A 13926-nucleotide genomic window follows, 5' to 3' on the forward strand; every position below is an offset into this window, starting at 1 on the left:
CAGGTGAGATTTGTCACAGGCAACTCATGTTCCAATTGACATTGCATTCTGGTGCTGACAGCTGAAGGCTAAAGTTCTAATTAATTAGTTTTTCTTTCACTATAAACATTTACTTTTTCCTTTGAAGGTCCATTCAATCTAGAAAACTGATGGCCCCTGACAGTACTGGTTATTCTAATGTGGTCAGTAAATATACAAGAAGGCTTTGACTCCTAATCCTTCCCCGAGTTTTCAGCTCTGTCTGGACTCTGCTCAAGGGATGAACAAAAGCACAGAGATTCAGCAAGCCAATAACTGACGTGTTTATAGAAATACAGTTCTGTTCTCTCATCTGTTTTTTGGTCTCTGCACAGGCAAACAACTTAAGTGGGAGTTTTGCCTGTGTAATGAATTTAGGAAGCCTTCCAAAATAGGAATAGGATGTGTGGAGAGCAGCAGGGCAATAAATAGCCATGGTTTTTCCCCCCCAATTATCTGCAGAGAAAGAACAGAGATTGGACTGAGGAACAGAATTCAAGTTTCAAATGAACATATTCTGATATACTTTGTGTCTGACCTCTGAACCTCCAAAAGCCAGGTACAGGCATTACATATGGAAATGGAGAGAAAGACTACCACTATTTTCTTTGAGTTTAGAAGCATTTAAAAAAACCTACTTAATATTAATTTAAATTATTTACAACAGGAGACATTAAGATAGGTCCCTATCCTGCAAATGGCAGGAATGTATAGAATTTGTAAAGAGAAATTCCAGATGGGCAGCTAAACCTTTCCTGAGCTGCAATCATATTTTGTCAATATTTACCACTTCCCAGATCACTGGCTTTTTCTTGGCTTTTGTACTCTTTGTTTTGCCACTGAGAAAATACTGTGCAGTGAAACTGTTCATTAATCTCTGCAAACATGTTCTGGAAGAGAATAAATAAAGAAAAATGCTGTTTACTTAGATAACAATCATAAGCAACATAAACTGGGCTTGAGGGATTGTATAGTACAGAACTATAGTCTCCTTTATCCTAAATAAAGGCCATTAATGATGGGCCCTAGGACAAATTTCTAGAACTCTTGTGACTTCAGCTTGTTTTCCTCTAAGCTTTTATGGAAAGCACAAGTAACCCCAAGTTCCATTTTCAGCTGAAATATATGGAAGGGAATGGAACCTAGAATTCTGCTTGGCTGAGAAGATATGATATGTCTAGCATGTTTATCTGCCTGATGTTTGGTTTTGATTTGGACTCTGAACCCAAAAAATCCATTGTTACATTGCCTTAGTGAACAAGAATTCGATCCAAATTGAGGGAATTTTTACTTTGTTTAATGACACAGTATCCACAGTGGTGCCAGTGATTTAAAGTAAGGATTTGGTCAATGCTAACCTTGTCAAACAATGTTTTCATGTTAATAAATGATACTATGAGGAAGAAGTAAAGAGCCTGGTAATACAGGTATCTAATCCTGGCCCAGAGTGAAGATGTCAGTGCTGTGCCACACACAGAATCCCTCCAGACTGGATCTGGACACTCTCCTGCACACAGGCTTCAGCTAGTACCTTCCTTTCCAGATGATAAACTTCATGAGGTGTTCCACAGTGTGTGACAAGCCTGTGCACACCAGCCTTTAATGGGAGGGGAGGGCTGCTTGAAGCAAGAATTTGATTGTTTGGAACAAAGCTTTTGGCCCAAACTGCATGACTCACTCCATTTGCATCATGAAATGCTAAATTAAATCTAAAATCACATTATCTTACCCATTGAGCAGTCTTTTATTAGGTGTATTACAAACTAGTCAATAATGTATTAGAAAAAACAGTGCAGTGAATAGATTAGACCTTGCTTTTAGATTGTCCTGATAGACATCTGAAATTTCTCTGAGATCAACACTCTGAACAAAAAATATTGACTTCAATGGGACTTATGGAAATATAACCTCCTATGAACTCTGTGTAACAGACAGAATGAAGTACTTGGGATCTGCATGCTTGGGGTTTATCTGCCAGAATACAAAGGATAACGGGGAGTGTGGCAAATGCTATCAAGTAGTTTGGGAATCAGGGATCCTTTTGCCTTTCTCACTTACATATTCTTGGGCTGGCTGGGCAAAGCACTAATGTGCTGTCTAGACATTTATATAGAAGCTGATTTGGTTTGTAGGAGAGTGAGCCATATAAATGACTAATTAGCCCTATCTTACACGAGCCATCTTCAACTGCCATATATTTTATTGAGATGAGCATATTAAGAGGAATAAGCTCTATATGGTAAATCTTGAAATGTCCCACATAACTTAATTTTCATAGATAAGAAATGCAAAGCAGCCTTCCCAGCGTACCACGACTTTCTGCAGGAAGTAAATCCATTAGAAAATAAAAGCTTTCTAATGCAATGACAGGGTGCACAGTCTCATCATCTCCATGTGGGACTGGCACTCACAAATTATTGTTGCAGCTGCCACCAGGCAGCTCTCTTTATCAGATCTAGTTTACTTGTCTTTTATCAAGCCATGGGAGAGACATCTTAACCATGAAGGACAGGATTTATCTTGCCTAATGTCAGCTTTCTGGGCTGGGCAGATGGTACTACCCACTGCCATCAAGGCAATGCTTAGGGTCAGAGGGGTGGGGCTGCCCTCTGAGATACCTGCTGTGGGATGGAGTCCATGACCCTGCAGGGCCTCCTGTCTCTTGCTGCTATGAGATATTGGGCTTAAACTTTGCTTTTAGCCTTCTTAAGCAGGTTGGAATGAATCCTGTGTTTCTTACTCAGAATACTAATGACAGAGGTGAACCAAGGTTTTAAAGTTTGGAACTGAAGGCTCATCTTTTCCCCAGATGATGGCAAAGTGATGCCTTTGTTTTTGTTAAATCCATTACAGAGAGGGGATCTCACTGGTATTTGGACTGGTGCTATACTCAATCAGGTTAAACTGAAAAAAATATCCCTGTGAGGTATCAACCACCCAGTTAATATGATTGACTGATCTAAAGGAAGCTGAAAACGTTGGACACCAAGGCAGCATTTGCCAGTTTGCTGCTCCAATGGCTGATAAGCACAAAATGTGAAATGAGAACAAAACTCTCAACCTGAAAACACCTGATTTCCCTTACTGTGCTCAGAAGCTCTTCCAAACTGGATACTTTATGTTTTTCTGATGCTTTGCAACACCATTTTGAATGCAAATAGGTCAAAACAGCAATAATATGAAGACCACCAGATAGTTGCCTAGATAATATTTGGTACCTCAGAGACAGCCAAGACGAGAAGACGGTTGAATCAGAACATGAAAATATATTTAGTCTAAATATTAGATATGATTTTCAACAGGGACTTGTTGAAATCATGTTCCATCTGGCCTTCCTTAAATAGTCTCCTGCTTGAACTTTGTTGTGCTCTTGAAACCAAACAGGTTGAAAGCTTCTCTGAAACACAAATATTCAGTAGCACTCAGAGATGCTGTGATTAAGAAGCCAAGCAGTGCACAGTACATAATGTTACATCACCAGCCTGAACAGTTAATACCTTGTTAATACATATACCAAAACATGAGTTTATGTTCTATAATACTGATTAGGCTAAATATATTGTGATCAGGTTTTATTATTCTAAAATAGAAAGCTCTGTGTATTAAAAGAAAAGTAAATGCATGTATTTTACTAAAATATATGTGTGAGTAAACTGACCAGCTTCAGTAAAATTACATAAATTGACCTCAATGTTAGTCAAGACATCTTCCCAAAATGCTACTTTCTTATATTTTCCATTTTCCTTTCCTGTAAATCAAGTTAATCCAAATATAAATAGTGTAAAATATAATGAACAACTGCTGTGAGGTCAGAAGTGGGTCAAAGAAGGATAAAGAATTAATCTAAAGACCAGAGGCCACTGAATTTCAGATATGCAGCTCACAAATAGAGGAACTCTATAAATTTTAAATGAAATTTGGCAGGCTGAGGCTGGTGTGATTGACATCCTTTTCTAGACACCACAGTCTGAATTCAGTTTGCTGTTAGGCACATCCACATGTGTTAGAAACATTACAGAAGTGAAAACACAACCTGCTATATGGGAATTGATTAACTGACATAATCCACAAGAAATGTATTGATTTAATTAATTTAATGAATTAGTTTGATTCAAGTGCATTGATTTTCCTTATTTTTCTGGACTAGACAGTAGTCCTAATTCATTATAACATGCCAGAAAAGTATATCTAAATATCATTTAACTATAGAAAACTTGGTGTCAGCTAATATTCTACAGTTCCCAATAGCTGAGAAACCTATCTCTAACACAGTGACAAGGCAGGTAACTGCTTACCACACACCAGTGTCAGGAATTCCTAACATGATTCATCTGCAAAGGGTAGTTCTGAATACCTGCTGATGCAATACAATAACCTTAGAAATCTGACTAAACCTTGTTAGTGGCAGAGTCATTCTTTTTCACATAGTTATCACAGCCCAGTATTGGCTGCCTTGCTAAATGTGATAGATCTTCCTCTCAGTTTGTTCTTTGAATTTTCTTCCTGTTTTGATATTCAGCTTGAGGACAGTAATAGTAAACACAATGAAAGCACAATACTGCTGGGACTCTGCTGACAGCATCAGCCCAGGAGACAAGCCACAGCAAGGTATTCTAGTCTAAGCTAATGGCTAAAGATTGATCCCAAGAAAGGAAATCAAGGAAAAACCGGTAAAAAGCTAAAAATTCAATCTGGTGCTCCAGAACATGTCCAAATATATATACTTTAATGACTTCAATTATGGAGGAAATGAGGACATTAGAGATAATGCTGCCTTGCCTAGCACAGCCTCTTCTTTCTCCAAAAGGCATCCACTTGGCACTCAAGACTCTGAGATTCTTTACAAGAGTTAATATCCTGTGATTTAGCTCACACATCACTGCAGTGGACAAGAACTGCTGCATCCTCTAGTAAGCAGCTACTCTAACTTTTGTGACAAACTTCACAAGAAAATTTCAGAAACTTACTTTTCATCCTTCCTGTGTTCTGTAGCAGGCCCAACTAAGTCACAGTTATGGCCACATCCAGAGAAAGAGATTTCTTCTGCTTGATTTTAAACTCTGGTTTAAACTTGGTCTTAGGAGCTTGGCCATCTGTCTAAATTTATTGGTAATGGATGGTGATAATTTGCTGTGAAAATGAGCCTCAGATGAATGGACTTCAGCCCAGGAATACCAAAACTTCATGTGACAGAAAGGCTCCTGACTTAACTCCTCAGCTGGAATCAATTGCTACCTTTCACTAGCTGGGATGATCCTGTCCAGCTGGGAGCTCCTTCCAGCACTGAAAGAGAGGAGCTGTGGACAAAGCACTGATTGTCTAGATGAAGATTTGGTGTTTTTGTGGCAGAACATGTCCAGCAGGGACGATTTCCACTGGACCATTTCCAGGGATCCTCATTATCTTCTCAGAAAAGGAGTATCAGCCAAAACTTGGCTCTAAACTGGCTCCAGGGCTGATGCTTGCTTGGTTGCTCTGTAGCTACTAAAAAGTACTCTGCCAGTGTGGAGGAGGATGAGCAGGAACGTTTTGGTTCAGCTACTCCAACCTGAGCAAGCAGCCAGCCCAGTGCCTGCAGGAAATTCCTCTGAGTAACAAGAAGGAACCAAGATTTTGGTAGATATTTGATGTGCTTCAGATTAGTCAACTAGATAATTAGCTGATTGAAATCAACATAAACCAAACTGATATTTTTTGGTCAAGGTATACCATGTAAGTATGTGATCCATTGTATTTTCCAATATTGAAATATCTGAAGTAAAAGGATTTGTCATCTTGGTGTCTCAGCCCAATTAGCTGCACAGTCTTGACAGAGATACAGAGAAATGTCTTTTTTGATCATTAGGTGCCAGACATAAGAGCAAATGTCAATTCTGGTAGTGAAGATGAATATATAAACTACACAAACAGTTCTGAGAATTTATATAATGCCACAGAACATTTCTCCTGAATTCCTATTTAGGAATTAGGGTTTGCTACAGTGGCTGAGCCCAGGTGCACTGGCTGACGTCCATATGAGCAATTACATTCAGCTCAAATTCCTCTTTTCAGAAGAGCAGTGCAGTCTCTCTTCATCCTGACACATTGTACAGTGGTGGTACCTATTATTCCAAGGATGCAGCCAGCTTCAGAGACACCTGTACTTTATTGATAGGTGAAAAAATCCTTGTACCCACAGCTCATATTCTCTTTCAGACTCTCCTAATTCACAGAACAGACCTGCTATTGCAGGTCTTGTGTAAAAGTGCCTATCCTTTTTTGCAAACCACTTTGAGAAGCACAGAAGAGCAAGTGAGTCACCTGGCTGACAGCTAGTCTTTCCAAACAGTAAGAAAGCATAAAGGGAGGGGGAAGGAGCTCAGGATCATAACAGCTATCTCCTGTGTCCAGAGACATCACCATAACATTCCTTCCTAAGCTGGCCTGGAAAAGCAGAGAATAGCTCACATGTGCCCAGCCATCAGTCACTCAGATGTGCACAGAACCTTAAAATACATTATTTTTCCCAAAAAATTTCCCTCAGTCCTTTTTCAGGTCTAATATTCCACCTGGAGTAAGTACTATGCAATATCCTTATTACTCAGCCTACCCCTGCACTAGACAAACTGTGCTGCCACTGGTGTGTGAGAAATTACAGGGACTGGACATGAGGAAAGTCAAAGGGTAAGACAAGAGTGTGATACAAGTATGATCTTAACCATTCATCAGTGTTCCTTTTTTAAGTCTTTCACTTTGATTTGTCATCTTCCCTCCCTTTTTCCTTCCTCAGCTGCAGCTTTCTGTCTCAATGCTATAAATTCTTTTCTTGGTTTCATTACCAAGAGAGGTTTGCTTGTAAATGTATTAAGTGTCTTAAGATGTTTAGTCATTAGACATAGAAAAGGGCACTTTGTTTTTTTAATGGAAGTAGCAGCACTGTGCACTGGTATCTAATGCCATGCCATTTAAACAATGGACCTGCCTCTATTCTCTTCTTCAAATCACTGTCTTCCACTTTTTAGCATTTTCTTCTTTCTTTTACCTTATTTCATGTCTGAACCTGGTTCAAAATCTTTAAAACTATATAAAGACTGTGCCAAATTCTATTCCAATATGCTAGTAAATAATGACATTCTTAGTTCTTTTCTTCATTAGGAGTTTACTAAAAATGCTTTAACTACCCATGATGCCATCATAAGACAATAAAATTTTTTATGAAAAAGCATAAAGGAACAGTCATTCCTACACAAATAAACTATTAACAAGTATCTTTATTGTATTGTCATTTGACATATGGGTGGGGAAAATAAATGCAGTGGTGTACTTGCCAAATGGAAAAGTACCAACCTCGTTAAATGGGAAAAATTGTTTTTTGGACTTCTGATTAGATTTTACAATTAGCAAAGAAATGGGAAATTAAATTACACAAAACCCATCCAATTTTGCTATTTTTGCCCTTACTATTTATTCTTCCTAATATTCCTGTTTACTTGTTTTTGCCACTTTTGATCTGACTTGATGGAGTTGCCACCCCTTCTCTGGCTTTCATTGTAATCTCACACTTGGCCAAAGAACAGAGGAAATGAACAAAGCTGTTGATATGTAAATAACAGCTTTGAAGATAGTACCAGATTGTTCCTAAAAAGAAAAATGCGATTGTTGTTTTTTTTTTTTTTTTTTTTACTAGATTAAAAAAAAAACAACTCCTGATGTATTATTCAAATGGTGACTGAAATCAAAGATTCCATTATCTCTGAAGAATAATCATTTCAGTCAAAGCAGGTATTTCCAGAGAGCCAAGGAAATTGTATTAAGAGTTCAAAATGTTACATTCTAAATGTTGTTGACAAAATTGCTTATTTCAACCCAATTTCACTTTCCATGTATTACATTATGAGTACCTTTTAGCAGGACTTTTTAAGAGATGGGTTGATTTTCCCCTGCATAAAAGCAACTGAGAGCCGAATTCTGATGTCTCAGACAGAGCTGGAAGGTGTCTGTGGAGGGCCCCTGGTCCAACTCTGCTCTTCAGGCAGGACCACCTGGAGCTACTTGCCCAGAACCATGTCCAGAAGGCTTTTGAAGGTCTCAAGGAGGAGGAATCCACCACCTTCTTGGGCAACCAGTGCTCATTCAGCCTCACAGTGAAAAACTGTTTCCTGATGCTCAGAGGGAACCTCCTGTATTTCAGTTTTTTGTCCATGTATGGCTTTTCTGATCCCAGAGAAAATCTCTCCTGATCACAGAATTTATGATAAATAGGTACCAAAACTCACTGAAATCATGTCAGTGACTTGAATATTTCTGGATTTCTGTATAAATAGAAGGAAGAACTTAAGTTCATTTTCCTGCAAGTACTATTGCAGTTTGCATTGTTAGGTCTGTATTTCTGTATGAAAAGTGGTCATGGAACAATTTCACTATTCAGTGAGGTACCCTAATGCCTTAGTCCTAACATGCAGTTGGTGGCATGCAGATAATTTGCAGATTATGAGTTGCATGTGCACAGATATGATAGAATGAGCCTTAATAACTGAAAAGGACTTGATGCAAAACAGGCTCAGAATGGGATAATTGCTGCTGAGGCATTGGCCCAGAATACCCAAGGAGAGCCTTATTGGTTGTCCTCCTGAATATATAGGATTGAGATATTATTTTTTTAACTACCCAAAGTGAATCAAGTGTCCTGTTTTTAAATTTTGATACCCAAGAGTGATTGAGTGCAAATGAGCATATCTGCCTCATCTTGTTTACAAGATACATATGGTGTCTTCATGTGTCAAAGTGTGTGTCAAAGACTCCTTCCCACTGTACAGACACAGTTACATTTTTGCCTGTTGGAGAAAGCCATGGGGAAATTCCAGGGAATCTCAGGTGGAGTTTGGGTAGTTCATAAATTATGTAGAGGCCTCTCCTAAACAGCCCAGTTTGCCTCTTCTTCAGGACACTTTGATGCAGACAGTTTGATCTGCTATTGATTATTCTGTTCACATTCTGGAAACTGGCAAAGTGATGCTGACTACTGCTTTTCAAAAGGTTACAGTTCCATGTGATGATAAATGATGGGTAAGCATTACCATTAGTAAACAGTCAAGGTGTCTGATGGAGAAAAGTCAAGGAAAGCATACAGCACATAGCCTGATTAAGTTGGCCCCAATTCAGAATTAAAGGGACAAAAAAATATCTGTTCTTATCTGACATATAGACTTATTAAAGACATTTGTTTTGAACTTGATATAGATATAGAAAAGATAAACTCTACATTGTTAAAAGCCTGATTTTTCTTGTTTAGTGACTATCAGAAATATGAGGCTATAGCATGGTAAGCAACAATATAAGTTTGTTTATTTTGTTTTTTTTTTTTTTTTTCCCCTATGGTGTTCCTTTTAATAGCAAAATAAGACATCTTTGTAGTTCTCAGTACGAGTATGTGAAGAAAATGTAGGTTCAGGAAGAAAAACAGCATATTTTTTTCCAAAAAAAGATGTGGTGAATTGGAAAGACATAAGCAAGAAAAAGAAAGACTGAGTGAGAGAGATTCCAAGAAAGTGAATACAAATGGTAGTGCAGGGGCTTGGGGTAGTGTAGGACATAAGCCTGAAAAGTTAAGAGAAGAAAGCAGAAGCTCATTTCTACCCTTGGATCCATAGACACAGGAGAATGGGAATATCTGCAGTCTTAGAACAAAAGGAACCTTATGCAGGTAGGACCCAGCTGGATTTGATACCCAAAGTTCAGTGTTCATCAGTGGGAAGATGAGCAGAAAGATGGTTGGAGGGATGGAGCACCTCTCCTATGAGAGAAAGTTGAGAGATTTGGGTTGGTTGAGCCTGGAGAAGATTTTGGGGTCACCTAATTGCTGCCTTCCAGAACTAGAAGAAATCCTACAGGAAAGATAGTGAGAGACTTCTACAATGGCATATAGTGACAGGACAAGGGGGAATGGCTTTAGATCAGTAGAAATTATCTACTGTAAGGTGGTGAGGAACTGGAACAAGTTGCCAAGAGAAATTGTGGATGCCCCACCCCTGGAAGTGTGCAAGGCCAGGTTGGATTGGGCTTTAAGCAACCTGGTCTAGTGGGAGCTGCCCCTGCCTGTGGCAGGTGGGTTGGAACTAGGTGATTTTTAAGGTCCCTTCCAACCCAAACCATTCTGTGATTCCCTAAGTCATGAAGGCTTTTTTTTCCCCTTCTGGCATATCTATCATTGGCATCCAAGGCAGCTGTCCTTTCAGGCAGTGCAGAGATTCTCATTCCACTTTGGACTTGGCTCTTTGTGTCCATCCCCTGAAGCAACTCACAAGGACAATCCATCTCAATGCAGGGGACAAGGGCAAGGTAGAAACTACCACATCCAAGTTCTGCAAGAGACTGCTTGGACCAGAGCATTAGATTACACTTCTGTCTGAAGCTGCTGCAAAACTATGTGCTCAAGTGCCAGGCTGAATCATTCCCCTGAAATGAATTCTCCATGTGAGGCAATCCAGCAACTCTCTTGTGGGGTGTTGGGTTTTCTCATCTTGTCCTTGGGCTGTAAAAATGCCCTTGGTCACTACCAAGTGGTTTAGAAAGAAGAAAAAGGAGAAAATCACTTCTCACAGTGTTCATTTGACTGAAACTGGAATTAAATGCTATTCTTCTCACCTCACAACCTCCCTATTGTATCCAAGTACAGGGTAAGGATAAAGCATATGAAGTCTATGCTCTTCAGTGGAAAAATATAAAAAAGGTGAGGCTTGAGAAATTTCAACTTGGTCCCTTTCTTCTAGCATAAGTTAAAAAAAGCCTAAATCCCTGGCCTCTACACTCATCCACTCAGTCTTTGGGAAAAATAAATATATTTCATGGCATATGCTAGCAATAATCCAGTTTACCTCTGAGTAGACTGGAAGATTAAAGTGTCTGCCAATCTACTAGGTGAACAGTCAAGCTGCAGCCCTCTGTATATTACAAGCAATCAGAGCTCACTTCTAAAAAGCACAATGTGGGCAAATAATTTATGGAGACAGTTATTAGACACATTATTAGACAGTCACACATCAGATTGCCCCAGAAACTGCACAAATTTAACCTGAAGAAACAATGGTTTAATTAAACAGGACCTATATGACTTTAGGCACTTGTGCATGAAGGATGTCTGTGGATGCATAACACCAAAGAATCTCATTTCTGATGTGTCCTTCCATGCTACAATGAGGTAACATTTGCTACTGCTATGAATAACATTTTGCATGTATTTATTTATTTTGATTCACCCCAAAATAATCTCTCTTTAGGAAGCTGGGGTCCAGAATATCACCCATTAACACCAACATGATGATACAATGCACAGGATGTACAGCCATTTGTCAGGAAGGATTTCAAAATACTTAAAAGGTGTTCATCAAAAGACTTTACATGTTTTTAACTGTGCATCTGCAGCAGCACATCAGTGAGATTTTTATCCTTGATTGGATGGATTTTCTAGTGTATCTGTCATTGGCTAACTATGATTCTAAACATTATGCTTTGAACTTGAATCTTTCACAAAAAAAAAAAAATTCCTTGAAGGACCAAAAATGGTACTTCTTATTTATTTAACCTGATTCTAATAACTGAAAATAATAAAAATAAATTTACAAAAAAAAAAAAAAAAAAAAAAAAAAAAAAAAAAAAAAAAAGAAGTTGAAAGCCCACTAGTGCTACTTAGCATTTGAAGACAGCCTTTTGTGAACCTTGCTATTAAAAAGGCCATGATAGTAGGAAGCAACTATAATTTGTCTATGAATCACAGAGCTATTCAGGAAGACTCTTAGCAAAGACAAAGGCCCTGCTGTCCATTATAAACCCATGAACTGTCTTCAGATAAATGCAGCTTGTCCTTCGATGTAGAGCTGCTCGTTGCAATCCAGCCAGCAGCCTCCATTGTTCACCCTAATGAAAATGCACTCTGGAACACAGAAACTGCCTAATTCATTACAGGGGAGACTAATTTTTTTCCAGCAACTGCTTTGTACTGAAAAATTTAAAAATCCCCTGTGAAAGCAGAAACAGACTTTATTTTTTTTCCTCACAAAATTTAACCTTTATTTGCAAATGGCGAAAACTCCTTTTTCTTAAAGAAACCAAATAATAGTGGTGTTCCTTTTGTGTGTATTTAGCAGAAAGGTAAATCTCAAAGAGCTTTCCTCTATGCCATCTTTAGAAAGGATCTCTTTTTTTCTGGGTTTTATGCATCTACAGAGGTTTTGAACAAGAGGAAGCAATTCCTTTGGCTACATTTATCTTCTTCCTGATGCCTTTCAATTAATATTTGTCTAATATTTGTTAATTGCTACTCAAGATGCTGTATCAGGTAATGCTTTTTATATACCTACTGAGCTTGGAACTGCAGAATAGAAGGTGTATCTGTGGATATGCCACTGTAGAGTAGCAACAATAGCTTTGGGCTACAGCTGCTAAAAATAACTTGCTCTGTGCTGCAACTCAGGCGTGAGAGATTCAGACCATTCATAAGAACTGCAATTAAAAGCATCAAATGGAATGGAAATACCCTCCTCCATCATTCTGGCAATTCCTTTTTAAGGAGTCTATGCAGAGGTGGAGCTTTCCTCTTGCTTTGTGTGTTTACTGTTATATTTTTTGATTGCTTTGCTGGAAACCAGTGGTTTTAGAGTAGAAAAAAGGAAATGGGCATAATTTTAATTTCAGACAGGCAGCAAGGAAGAAAAAAAGATATTTTTTCAAGGACAAGCAATGTTAAGACCCCTGGCAATTTTTAAAAAGCAATTAAAACAGTAGTCTTCATAATAAACAAAATTGCTTCATTGTTTAAATAAAATGTGGCCTTCTGCATATATTTAATTAGCATATTTTCCTTCACAAAGTCTCTGTGGGCATGGTTGACCTACTCTTACCAAAGCACACATCCTTGAAAAGCAGTCCCTCTGAAGTTGAAGAGATTGATCATGCAAATAAATCTCTCATCACCTGGGTCTCAGAATAAACACTGCACTGTGTCAGAGCAAGAACTGAAACCCTGCCTGGCAACCTTGCTGGCAAACTGGCTGTCAGGGAACCAGGCAAAACCAGAGGCAGCAACGTGTGCCCCACGCTGGGAGGGCTCAGGGGATGGGGACAGGGCTTCTCCTCCTCAGCCTCCTTTCTCAAAAAGCAATCCTGAAAGGCACAGGGCTGCTGGCTTTCCAAGGAGAGCTGGACAGAGCCCTTCTGCACGCTGAGCAGCACAGGCACTGGTGTGAGTGAGTGCAGGCTGCTCCTGTCACACCTCTGGCAGCTTCAATCAGCTCCAGAGTGCATGATTCATTTGCCCCAGTACTCAGGCTCCTCTTTACCTGGTTTGCCTGTGCTTTGTCCCTTCTCTGCTATTCACAAAGGGGACAGAGCACCCAGATGGTGCTGGACACTGTTGCTCTGCTGTTTTCTTTTTCAGGATACCCACTCTGGCATAGGGGATCTCTGCTCCATGTTAAGCAGCAGCAGCACAGACAAAGGCTCAACTGTCCTATCAATATCAATGATCTAATCAGGACTGAGAGTGCCAATAAGAAAAACAATTCTTTTTTCTTTCTTCCAGCTGGAACAAACTGAACAACATCTTTCCCCTCCTTTCATTTTGTTCTGCCAAAGTAAAACAAAACAACTTCCTTATCAACATGTCTTTGGGTCAAAACGTCTCTTCAATCTGGAACAAAATGTTTCATCCTGTGGCAGACGTACAAAAAGCAGCAGGGAGTGAAGGACTGGCTGCATCTCCACCACTGCTTCCTTCTTCCAGAATCACCAGTGATGGGGACACTTCTGGTACCTGAACTCCAAGCTCTAGACCCAGTTCTCCCTGAAGGGGTTCCAATCTACACCTCTTGTGAAATGGCCCAGCCACTGTGCTATCCCAGGCTCCTGCTCTTGACAGTGAATGCTTTAGTATTT

General features: G+C 39.2%; 1 protein-coding gene across 1 annotated transcript in view; it reads right to left on the minus strand.

Annotated features, from left to right (window-relative positions):
* Window positions 1-13926, minus strand: part of KCNB2 (potassium voltage-gated channel subfamily B member 2) — a 183652-nt gene that overhangs the window by 76579 nt on the left and 93147 nt on the right. The window lies entirely within an intron of this gene.

Source organism: Oenanthe melanoleuca, chromosome 2 (assembly GCF_029582105.1).
Source record: "Oenanthe melanoleuca isolate GR-GAL-2019-014 chromosome 2, OMel1.0, whole genome shotgun sequence".
NCBI lineage: Eukaryota > Metazoa > Chordata > Aves > Passeriformes > Muscicapidae > Oenanthe > Oenanthe melanoleuca.